Raw genomic sequence first — 13635 nt, 5'->3', positions numbered from 1 at the left:
TATCGCGGGCTGTTTGCAATATTGGTTTTGAGTTTAAATAGGCGCCCTCTAATTAGATCTAGATCTAGACTCTAGTTCCTAGTAAGTAGAAAGTCAACATTAAAATATTGTCACTTTTATTTGAGATGGCTGTTAGTTGAGAGTAGAATATTTTTTGCTGATTATAGAGTGTAGATATGAATCTACAATAAGTTTATTTGTGTTCTAGTTTAAAATAAATTTTAATTATCTTCTATTAAGTGAATTATTTTTACAACATTGTGAAGTATTCCATATTGGAATATTAATATTATCAGTGGCGTAGCAAGGGTGGGGGAGGAGGGGGAGAAATGGAAAATCTCCCCGGGCCCCCACTTGAGGGGGGCCCCAATTGAGTGTTTTTTACAATATTCAATATTACGCAAAATGCAGGGGCACCCAAAGAGGTCCAGCCCCTCCCGGCCCCCCAAATGATGAAAAATTCCTAACAACGCCCCTGAATATTTTTACTATTATTTTGTTTTGCATTATTGATCATCAGTATTTTTAATGTAGCGTTTCTCAAACTTTGGGTTCTCCCCCGTGGGTGGGGATGGCGAGTACCTTGAATAGGGGGATGGGGAGACGCAACTTCCTGACAAAAAGGGGTGTCATAGAGTGTGTGTGTGGTGTCTGGTGGCGATAAGAAGAGGTTAAGCGACTGATTTGTGTTTATGCATTGAGTATGATGAAATTAGCATAATGCAAATGTAAAACGGCAGACAATCTTGAGAGTAGTAGGGCTGTCCTTGTACGGGGGCAAGGCGACCCTAAAACTCAATGTACGCTTACTTTCACTGCTCTAAGGGAAGTATTTCTCAAAATGGTTAGTTACAAATGGGGTTTCTGATTCAGCATGAACAAAAACCAAGCAGCCTAGTTAGACTTTTTCAAGAAGACTCGCATCAAACATTACAACAGCCATTCCTTGTGTCTCAACCCAGGACTCCATCCATCCCAGTGACGCTACAGCTCATGGAGGGCTCAGGCCTGCTTCAACATACCCCTCCATTACGATCTCTCCTGGGCCTTTCATCTCCATGACTTGACCCAAGACGTTGTAGATCTGATTTAGCCATAAATGGCAGTAGTTAAATAATTAATAAAAAAATAATAGTAAATGAGACTTAAATCAAAATCAAATATCTATGAGGGGAGAAAACGGTACTTTTAAGTTTTATTTTTATTATATATATAGTGTTATGACACGATCAGGAATGAATGATTTGTTTCGGAAATAGGTGGAAGTTATTACTTAGTGACGATGACGTGATGGAGTTTTAAAAAGACAGAACGAAATAGGAGTCGACATAAACAAGACGCTTTCATAACAACATACTTTTTTTTCTTATCTGAAAGTGAACATTGTAATTTTTAAATCAACTATGCAAGCAGTTTTTGCATAAAAATACACCATTTTTACAACTATTTACTTTCAATAGTAACAAAAAAAAAGGAAGCTATTTAGCAAGTGAGATAATTGTTTACCATATTTTTAACACATTTATGCAAACGGTTAAAGATTTTTTGTCAATTTTTTTTTTTTTACTAATTATATTTCCAAATTATGTAAGTTCTGTCATACTAACTACTAACTATTTTTTTTCAAAGAGAAACAAAATCTATTTAACATGCATATAAGTGCAACATAATTTAAAACAACAATTAATAAGTAGTTTCTCATATCATAGCGTTAACTTCATGTCCCATACCACAGCAATAGTCACCTAACTAAGGTTCTTTTAAATATTTTTTTTTTACGAAATGTTTTTTGTAAAACAATTAGATCAATAAGATAATCATTATATGAAATCAGTTAGGCCAGGTTCACATCTAATTTCACCTCCACTTTCACCTATCCCTTAGTCTGCTGAACCGTTGGGGCACCACTCTAGATCTCCAAACCTTCTTTCTCCATTCTTCTCTGTCATTTACCAATTATAGAATTTTATTCTGATTGCTTTCAGAAAATATTAAAACCTGTCTTTTTATCTTCCTAGGTGGACCACTTCGGGAGCCGATTTTGATTTTGTGTTTCCACACAAACTGTCTTTGTAATCTTTTTTGTTTAAATTTACAACAAATATTGAAATAGTGCGACTATCTAAATGATAACTGCCAATACGATGTGCCGTGGTGTGTTTACCTTTCATATAATTATCATTTTAGAAAAAATGTTTCATTTATAGATCTAGTTTTACTCGTCCAAATTTTTGTTTCTACATTTGGATGTAAACCATTCTAACAAAGTATTTATACAGACCCACGGGCTTCATTTCCCACCCCGTACTTGCTTAGGCTTGGCAGGTCAGCTGGTCACACCTGAATGGTTTCCACTGATATCTTACGATGTTTTCTTTATCCTATGGTCTCAGTTGTCCCCCTTGTTTGGTTAAAGTTAATCAGGAGCTCATTCTTGACATTCCCTTTGTACTTTTTAATGTAACGTCTTGACGTGATTCGTTGAACAATGACGTACCAGTGGTGTAAATCATTGACACGGAGCTAGAGAGAACAATTTACATCCACTAATGTAGCCTTGTTAGTACAGAGTTAAAATAGAACCTCTGTATTTGCTTATTAATTTAGTATAAAATTAACCAAATCTTATCATTTAGCTTTGCTTGTCCTACTGTTCTATAAACCTAAAAACACGTTTCATATAATACAATTTTCTTTTCAATTTTTTCTTTGCTTTATTTCTTTAAAAACTAATGCTAAAAATAAAGTGAATTATTCTGTAAGAAGTATAAGGGTGTGGAAAACAACAACAACGAAAGACTGTAGTGATAAGCACATTCATAATCATGAAACTATTATGTTCATAGTGCACTACATGCTTCGGACAAAACCCTCCGGAAATGTGCAATTCACAATTATCCCAATACAGGTGAAGAGGAAGTTAGTGGTTCAGTCAACGATGAAATATAATTAACAATTAATCTTAACACTGTAAACTTTATTGCTCCTATTAAGTCTCCTGGACCTTTGTAGTTCACAAGCATTTCAAAAGATGTGTCATGAGAGACGATTTACTGAAGCTGAATTCTGACGCATAATTAGAACATGATTGAGTATTGTTTTAGAGACAAATTTGAATATAAAACACGGCAACCATCAACTGTTATGTTTTACTATTTTTTAGTTATATTGAAATATTGCAATACGAAAATTAAGATTGTTCTTTAAATTTTATTTTACAAAATGAGGGTTCCTATTACATCTAAATCTATTTTTATGTAGAAATAAATTGTACATACTTTGCTGCATTATAAAACATAAATTATTATGAGGGCAGATAACAAAAAAAATATAAATAAATAAATTTCATGTGCTAAAAAAGTTGTGGATCGGTTCATATTGATGGTAGAGCCAGGGTCGATTTTGACACACGGGCGAAAGTCTAACAACATAAGCTAATCTACGCTTATAGCGAATGCCAAAGAAACATTTTACTAATAACGAAGTGAACCGTCGAATGTCGTCAAGCTAAATCTCTAGGCCCATAAAAACTGCCTCTTAAAAACCATAGACGTATTCTGCTTACGTTTCGATATTCTTTCTAAAATCCTATTCTAGGTTTTTTACTAGACGCGTCATTGTCAAAACTTTCTATTTCTATGAAATTAATAACTAATAATAACTAATTTCCAATCGTGTAATAACAAATATATGTTTTCTTTTTGATTTTAGATATATGTGTGCAAAACAAAACAATCTTAAAATTTTTAAAAAAATAACTAATAAACCATTAACAAATAGATTTGCTTATCTCGTTCGAACAATGGCTATTTTAAGGTCACCATTGCGCACCCAACTCTAAACGCTGCGTTTTGCCTATACTACACAGCGTGGCGTCTGTAGCAAACTGCTTCGCGCCTATATCAAACTGTGTCACACATATACTACACAGCGTGGCGTCTGTAGCAAACTGCTTCGCGCCTATATCAAACTGCGTCACACCTATACTACACAGCGTGGCGTCTGCACCAAACTGCTTCGCGCCTATATCAAACTGCGTCACACCTATACTATACAGCGTGGCGTCTGTACCAAACTGCTTCGCGCCTATATCAAACTGCGTCACACCTATACTACACAGCGTGGCGTCTGCACCAAACTGCTTCGCGCCTATACTACTCCACGTGGAGCTTGAACAATACTGCGTCGCACCTATACAACTCCACGTGGAGCTTGAACAATACTGCGTCGCACCTATACCACGCTGCGTCGCGTCTGTTCCTCACAAAGCGGCATTGTGATTTAAAGTGTAGTCCGAGAGTCCATTGCTTGTGTACATACTACAGTCATTCAGGTGTTGACTTTTTGAGCAAGTGGATTATATTTCTACACTTCTTCAATCCGGATACATTTTGATAGATCGATTTTGTGCTGCGCTGATTTGCATACTCTGTCTGATCAGTCATTAAATATTATTTGAAACCATGGCTGAAGGTGGCTCTGAGTCTTGCTCACCAAACATTAGACTTCTCTACGATCCAAGGTAAGTGATTGAATCGCTTTTTTTCCCTAGAAATTTCTTAATACTAAAATGATCCATTTGTGGAAGTTATTTTAATTTTTTTCTAAAAACTGTTGTAGCTTTACACTTTACAATGCGTAAGTTAATGAACCTACATACGCAGTAATACGCACGCATTACGTCAATTTTTTTTTTGTGATAAAATGTAACATTTTTCAACCTTACGAAATTGTATACACATTTAACAATACTATTATTTTGTTCATGACATTACACGAAGTTAGAGCATCCGAAACGGTTATCTTATATAATACAGACGTTACTTAAAAAAAAGAAGATGATTACTATCTTACGCGTCATGCATCTAGTCATGCATGTTAACTAATGACTAAATTCTGCTAAGTAACTGGTTTTCCTGGCTGGCTCAGGCAACCCATTCCATGCCCTAATAGCACAAGGGAAGAAAGAGCATTTGTTTAAATATGTCCTAGCATATGGAACGAGGAATGTGCCATTATCTTAATGTCTTTATGAGTTTTTTTTTATTAGATTTTGTTTTTGTATTTCAAGATTATGGTTCAGTGTTTTATGTTTTATTAAATCAATTTTACAAGTTACCAATTTAAAAAAAAATATCTTGTAATATAGGCTCTCTTTCTGCCACCCCTCTCTCTCCCCCTCACTCTTTTACTGCTTTAGCCTCTATTTTACTAGATCTAATCTATTATTTCAAGTTCATATAGAGCAATATAAATAGACAAAAAATCCAAGTTGGATATCATAATTCGCAATATACAATCAATACAATGCAATGTTTATTTATTTATTTTTTTTATTTTCAAGATTTCTATTAGAAGGTCCCTATCAATGCAAAGAAGGAAAATGTTGTCAAATATTGTCAGACAAAACTTCAAGTACAACAAATTCATGTCTTCATTATTTTGTGTATCGACGTTGTTGCAACAGGAGACAATGCAGGTAAGCTTTTTTTATTTTTTTTGTTGTAATATTACACGTTTTACAAGACAAAGATAGCTAAGCACTTCACGTAACAATAGTCTTTTACATCTATTTAGGCTACTTAAGAAATCAAAATATTTGAACTATTTTTTTTTTAATTCTTATTTTTTTAATCTGTACAACCTAACTTTATTTACGACATACAACATGTCTCTGTCCTGTCTAGATTCAGGCACTGTAAACCAGATCAACACGTCATCCAGACCACTTCACAAGGTCAAGGAATTCTAGAAAATGTCTATAAACTATTGTACAGTAGTCAAGAAGTTGTAGACAATAGTTCACCAATAATCATCAACGATCTGCAAGATTGTGGCATCTTGACAGAAATGGGTGGTCAAGGAAGCTCAAATCTACTTGACCAAACGGCAACTATCAAATCAGAGCCGCCTACAAAACGAAGTAGATATGATTACACACCCTGTCTAGAAGACGATGACATCCTAAGAGCAGAAATTATTGTACCAAAAAGAAACTGTAGTAGAGAAGGTTGGATATCAATTTATTTTTTGTTACTTGCATTTCAGTTTTTTCCGTACTAGATTTAGACTGTCATTTAATCAAACAAAATAGTTCCGTGACTTTTAAAAATGTAAAAAGGGCTTTAAAAATATAAATATAAATATAACTTGTTGTTTAAATAGTAAAGTATAATCCATTTAAAGTGTTGTTATTCTACTTTACAAGATTTGAAAATATGTTTTTTTATATCTCTAGATGGCACTGAACAGTTCACATCAGATTTGAAGACATTCTTAGATAATAAAGAGACCCATGGTTTTATACAAGATCTGTGCCCTTATAATGACATGGATGAATGTCCCTCTCAAGACAATTGTCCATTTCTGCATGGCGATCTCTGTAGTGTGTGTAGAATGCCTAGACTTCATCCATTAGATTTAAACAGGAGAATACAACATGCGACAGTAAGTAATTGTTTCATGTTTAGAGATGAAGTCTAATAAAGTAAATTTCCTTTTTAAATGTTTAATAAAATTATTTAGTAAATATAAAAGACTAAAGATGTTGTGCAATAACAAAATGATAAAAAGTCTCTGTATAATTTGCTTAAATTAATATAATAGCAAAACTTACATAATGAAGATTAGCAAATATTGTCCTTTATCTTTTAAGTAATTATGTCTTTTTTAAAAACCTATATCTCCTGAAACATATTTACTGTTTTATTGTGAACTCTATCTCATGTATACTATATTCCACCACAAAGACCCATATCTCTTGTATCTTATCTGACTGTTTCAGAGACCTATATCTTGTGTGTCTTGTTTGACTATTTTACAGACCTCTATCACCTGTGTCTTGTATTTTGTTTCAAAGGCCTCTATCACCTGTGTCTTGTCTCTTGTTTCAAAGGCCTCTATCTCCTGTGTCTTGTCTTTTGTTTCAAAGGCCTCTATCTCCTGTGTCTTGTCTCTTGTTTCAAAGGCCTCTATCTCCTGTGTCTTGTCTCTTGTTTCAAAGGCCTCTATCTCCTGTGTCTTGTCTGACTGTTTCAAAGGCCTCTATCTCCTGTGTCTTGTCTTTTGTTTCAAAGGCCTCTATCTCCTGTGTCTTGTCTGACTGTTTCAAAGGCTTCTATCTCCTGTGTCTTGTCTTTTGTTTCAAAGGCCTCTATCTCCTGTATCTTGTCTCTTGTTTCAAAGGCCTCTATCTCCTGTGTCTTGTCTTTTGTTTCAAAGGCCTCTATCTCCTGTGTCTTGTCTTTTGTTTCAAAGGCCTCTATCTCCTGTGTCTTGTCTGACTGTTTCAAAGGCCTCTATCTCCTGTGTCTTGTCTTTTGTTTCAAAGGCCTCTATCTCCTGTGTCTTGTCTTTTGTTTTAAAGGCCTCTATCACCTGTGTCTTGTCTTTTGTTTCAAAGGCCTCTATCTCCTGTGTCTTGTCTTTTGTTTCAAAGGTCTCTATCACCTGTGTCTAGTCTTTTGTTTCAAAGGCCTCTATCTCTTGTGTCTTGTCTTTTGTTTCAAAGGCCTCTATCTCCTGTGTCTTGTCTTTTGTTTCAAAGGTCTCTATCTCCTGTGTCTTGTCTTTTGTTTCAAAGGCCTCTATCTCCTGTGTCTTGTCTCTTGTTTCAAAGGCCTCTATCTCCTGTGTCTTGTCTTTTGTTTCAAAGGTCTCTATCTCCTGTGTCTTGTCTTTTGTTTCAAAGGCCTCTATCTCCTGTGTCTTGTCTATTGTTTCAAAGGCCTCTATCTCCTGTGTCTTGTCTTTTGTTTCAAAGGCCTCTATCTCCTGTGTCTTGTCTTTTGTTTCAAAGGCCTCTATCTCCTGTGTCTTGTCTTTTGTTTCAAAGGCCTCTATCTCCTGTGTCTTGTCTTTTGTTTCAAAGGCCTCTATCTCCTGTGTCTTGTCTTTTGTTTCAAAGGCCTCTATCTCCTGTGTCTTGTCTTTTGTTTCAAAGGCCTCTATCTCCTGTGTCTTGTCTTTTGTTTCAAAGGCCTCTATCTCCTGTGTCTTGTCTTTTGTTTCAAAGGCCTCTATCTCCTGTGTCTTGTCTTTTGTTTCAAAGGCCTCTATCTCCTGTGTCTTGTCTTTTGTTTCAAAGGCCTCTATCTCCTGTGTCTTGTCTTTTGTTTCAAAGGCCTCTATCTCCTGTGTCTTGTCTTTTGTTTCAAAGGCCTCTATCACCTGTGTCTTGTCTTTTGTTTCAAAGGCCTCTATCTCCTGTGTCTTGTCTGACTGTTTCAAAGGCCTCTATCTCCTGGATCATGTTTCACTTTTCCCAGACCTATATCCCTTGTAACGGTTTTCGTCTGACTTTGAAGTTTTTTGAACAATAATCAAAACTTTTTTTTCTCTCTTTCTAGTATCTACTTTTACATTTCTTTAGGATTGTTTGGCACTACACGAGAAACAAAGCCTGGGAAAAGAATGCGGCATTTGTCAAGAATTGATCTTTGAAGAGGATTCCGTGTTTGGGCTCCTCCAGAACTGCAAACACAGCTTCTGTCTGGACTGTTTGAATCAATGGCAGTTGCTGGGTCCTAATGAAACAAGGCTGTAAGTATTTATGTGTTGTTATGTAATCATAAGAATATGGAGACGCTGGTGATGGTTGATTAATAAACGCTTGGTTTCCGATACGGAGGGTCCCGGGTTCGAATTCTGATAAAGACTGGGATTTTTAAATGTTGGGATATATAAAGCGCCTCTGATTCCAACGTGCTCTAACGGTATTGGACATAAGTCGGGAAAATGTAAAGGCGGTTGGTCGTTGTGCTGGCCACATAAAACCCTCGTTAACCGTAGGCCACAGAAAAAAGGACATTTATATCATATGTCCCATAGTTCGCAGCTCTGAAATGTTGGGAGAGAGGAGAATATAATTATTTTATTAATGTCAAAAAAAAATACCCAAACAAACAAACAAAAAAAAAAACGAAAAAAAATATACACTTAAAATTTGACAATTCTGATTTCAATTTGAGAAAATGTATTTGATGTCAGTTTGGGAGGGTGCAATTGGGGTCACCAATAAGAAAGATCGAGCTCAGAATCATGGTCAAATTTATAAATTTGAAATTGTTTATTAAAAAGTAGTTTTTTATAGAAAGAAAAGAACTAGTGCTGGTGAATATTTAGCTGTGAATTACTACTATTTATTTACACTCTCTTCATATAATGGGAGATGTGAAATGGGTGGAGGTTGGTGGATGGAATATTGACATTCCCTAAACTAGCTGTGAAGCTAATATCAATGCGATAATATCGCAAAAGTCATATGTTTTATTCCCAGACTGGTCAGTTTTGTTTTATTCGTTTAATGATGACACGATAGATCGAATCCATATTGATTTAAACATAAAGTAGGAATTAATTTTAAGAAACCTATATTACACTGTTTTAGCTCTGTTCAAATGCAATTCTATTGACAAGATGTGCACATCTTGTTGTGTGATAGTTCTGACATTAAAATAGAGTTTACATTTTGATGTAATATGGAGAATGTTGTCTGTGTATCGATTACATACAACCTATAATTAAATATTTTTATTTATTTTCAGGACCTGTCCTATGTGCCGTACCGAGTCACAGATTTCCTTTCCTAGTAGATATTGGTACGAGTGTTCAGAAGAAAAACACAGACTCGTATTGAAGGAAAAACTTTTTGAACACAAACTTATGTTAGCAACATTTTCCATTATGACATCTGCTGTCCTTTAATTAAAGTTTATTTTGATTGTAAATATATATGTATGATAATTGTTAATTTTTGTAAATACTGTAAAATTAATTTTTATACTTGGCCATTTTATCTTTAAATATATTTATTTGATGTTTAAAAATGTAATAAAGAGACATAATAAACTACTTCTTTCTTGACTTACCTTTTCTTATCATGTGTGTATAAATGATTATGTAATAAATAAGAAAAAAATAATAAAAACAAGACTCTTTGCTTCAACAAAATAATAGTAATTATATGTGCTTGTTTAAAAAAAATGTTTTAAACTGTGACAACTTTAATGCTATCTTTTACCAAGCCACACATTGTAAAAATAATTCACAAGTTTGAATTGATACTGATATAATTTATATTACGATATTTATAATTTATATTAAAAAAAAACATAAATGACAAAGGGCTTTTTGCTTAAAAGACCCGTAATTTTCATCTTCCTTTTTTTTATTTATCTACCTGGAGTTTAGTGCTATAAGTCAACCACCGTTAACCCACTGATCAGGCTGTAAGCTTTCATCAAGCCCTGGCTATAATACAAAAAACAGAAATGGAAAAGTGGTTTGAGTGCTGGGACAAGTCCCAAAAAGCCCGTGGAGTCTGGGAGCGCATGAGCGCTGTCCTCATATTTCTCGCTGCTATTGCCAAATTTCGAATCACGGTGCCCTCGCTGCGGGGAAGAAGAGGAAACCGTGCCTCATATTCTGTTTGACTGCCCCAGACTTGCTGATCTCCGTCTCGAAAGGTCTGGGAAACCCAAAATTCTCGACCTGTATGGCGACATTCATGCACTACGCAAGACAGCAGGGTTTCTGTCCAGGGCTTTTGCAAGAGAGGATTTGAGCCTCTCAAGCCCTAACTCTAATGGAGTTTGATGATGATGATGATGATGTGACAGGTGGGGAAATGTGACGTGTGTTTGGCGCGTTTTATGTCTAGGGGATGATTATTTTTAAAGCTATCACACCCCACTTATCAGCATATGAATCGGGAGCAGACACGCAACGAGACAAAGCAATGAAAGATAGATACAAAAGTTAAAATAAAGAATATCTATTTACATAAATATACATATAAGGATAAAAGGGGGAGGGTTTGCATCTATCTCTAGTATATTCTATGTTTAATCATCACTCTTGCACCTAATAAGAGAGTATGTCACTTTGTCCTCTGACTTAGCTGGTATTCCTGTTGATGTCGCAGCTGGCTGTGTCCTGGCTTGAGGTTCTGCAGCTGGAGGTGGCGCTCTAGCGGATAGGGGGACGCCGGCGATATAGTTCTTGTGGAGTCTCAATCCCCAAAATCTATTATCTGTAGTGGGCACAGTAGGGCGTGTGGCCGGCTACCGTGGGCACAAGGTTACTGCGGGCAGAGCGGATCTGCCGTGGGCAGCGTAGTTGACAGGATATGTCCAGTGAGTTGCAGAGGGTTGGCGTAGCTATGACGTCTCACACAGACCTGAGCCCATAGGGACGTCGCACCTAATAGCTTGACAGGTGGGCTGTCGAATAGGCGGGCAATGCCGATAGCGCCAAGTAGTAGAGTTGAGTAGTGTCGTGTAGACACTGAACAGCAATTGGCAAATAGTTGAGTAGTGTCGAGTAGACCCTAAGCGGCAAATAGGCAGACACCTGAGGGAGGCACCAGGTATTCCTCTAGGAGAAAGAATGTATGAAGTAGTCCAGACTCGATAGCTCAGCTCGTATGAGAATGAAAGAGGGTCTGGCCCGATTTAATTTACTTTATATATGCCTGGGAAATGTGGGACACAGGAAATGTCCTAGGCTAAGAATTAGCTTACACGTGGGTGAAGTCCGACAAGAGTCACACCTTGGAGTACCACGCGGTGTATTGACCCGTGTAATCTCTTAGATCAAAGAGAGACGTGGGGGGAAGAGTGACCTACATTCCACCCAAGGGGGGGGGTGTCAATCGCGGCGGACATCCGCGGATAAGACTAAAGAGAACGTGTCTATCTTTGCCCCGGTCAAGGGCAAATAAAATGAAAGGACGCGCCTTAGCTATCTCCAAGGTGGTCAACTAAGTCTAGCCTGGAGAGGAAAAGGTGTGGCGGGTGAATGATTTAGGAGTAGCATGGACAAATAATTAAAATAAAATAAATAAATAATGAAAAATAATAATTAATTCTGTGATAATTTAGAGTGACTCTGACAGCGAGTTTTTGACTTGTCACATACGCCGCCGCCAAGATGGATCTATCGCAGAAAGATCCATAAAGTGCGAGCAGACTGATGTCACTCTAACTTTAAGATCAGTTGTTATCACAGCATTAGAAAAAAAAATCTGGAAAATAAAGGGGTATCCATGCCAGGAGGAGAGTCTGTCCAAGTCTGTCCGTGGTCTATTTTCCGTCCCTGAGTATGTAGTCATCTGGGTGAAACATTTGGGGTTGCTCGGGAGAGTAGATTGGGCGATTGGGTGAGTAATAATTCCTTCCTGGGGCGGATTGGGGAGGGTGATTGAGGCTTAGGCGGGGTGCCCAAGGCACATGTGCTCGTTGGGGCTTACCTCCGATGCCGCTGTGAGGCGCTTCTTTACGAGAGTAAGTAGTCAGCTTACCTCGGTATCGTCTGACACGATCAATGTCAGGGAAGAGTGGCCTGATAAAGAATGTGGAGTTCTGCCGGAGAACGTCCCCACGAGTGCGATAGTCTGGCTTACATCGTGGCTTCCTGACACGGTTAATGCCAGGGGAAGGTTGATATTGAATGGTGGCTGAGGAGCCAGGGTGAGAAGAGTTTTCACGAGCGCGAGGGTTCGGCTTACCTCGTGACTTCCTGACACTATCAATGCCAGAGGGATGTTGATTCGAAATGGTGGCTGAGGAGCCATGAAGAGGAGTGAGTCCACGAGAGCAAGGTTTCATCTTACCTCGGGGCATTCTGACACTATCAATGTCAGAGGAATGTTGCCTTATTTTGGCTGAGTAGCCTGGGTCAAGTAGACCCTCACGAGCGCGGGTATACGACTTAACTCGTGACTTCCTAGCAGTATCAATGCCAGGGCGGAGTGGTTTGAGCTTTGCTGATGAGTCGGGACTATGCGGGTTAGTGTGGCGACCAGGGCTTCCAACCTGCTGGTTGCTGCCACGTTTCTGCTTCGTCGATCTACCGACGGGCAGAGAGAAGTATGGCTTGTTGACTACTCCCAGAGGGACATATGTGGAGCCTAGAATGAAGTCATATACTGGAGTGTCCATGACGGCGGCGTCGATGGTGCCATGTACGTATCTGCACTCCACGTGCACCCTCGCGACAGGTAGAACCTGCGGGGGAGTGCCACGGTCTATGGACTGGATTGTCACTGTTCCACCAGTGAGATCCGATGGGTCAATCAGCGTCTTATTGATAACCGCGCCGAACGAACAGCCTGAGTCGTATAGGCCCAAAACTTCGACACCGTTGGCCAGAATGTTCTCTACTCCCGGAGGAGAAGAGATGGGGTGAGGTAGCACTGGTGGGAGTTCTGGTTGGCCGAGATCAATGGCAGTGGGTTGAGGAACCACGGCCATCGTGGAGACGAAGTATGTGTCCTCCTCCGGTTGGTCAGAAGGATCGATCGCGGAGGGTTGAGAGACTGGCGTCACCGTAGATAGGGTCCGTGGGGCCTGCTGCTGCCGTTGTGGAGTGGGTCTACTGTCACGCGCGCTATGACGTAAGTCACGCTGAGAGTAGTTGGACTGGTTATAGCGAGACTGATGGTTGGGGCGGTTATTGTAGTTATGAGGGGTTGATTGCCGGCCTGGTGCCTGGTTGTGCTGGGGAGTTTTAGGAGCAAGGTTGGATTGAGCCGGAGAGGTTGGTTGGTCTGTTTGCTGGTCTGTCGCGGTTGCTTTGCCTTTTAAGTCCTTACGAGCGTTCAAGTACCTATCAGCGGCGGAAGCTATATCGGCG

The sequence above is a fragment of the Biomphalaria glabrata genome, chromosome 4 (assembly GCF_947242115.1).
Source record: "Biomphalaria glabrata chromosome 4, xgBioGlab47.1, whole genome shotgun sequence".
NCBI classification, from domain to species: domain Eukaryota; kingdom Metazoa; phylum Mollusca; class Gastropoda; family Planorbidae; genus Biomphalaria; species Biomphalaria glabrata.
Note: the sequence above shows the minus strand (reverse complement) of the source record.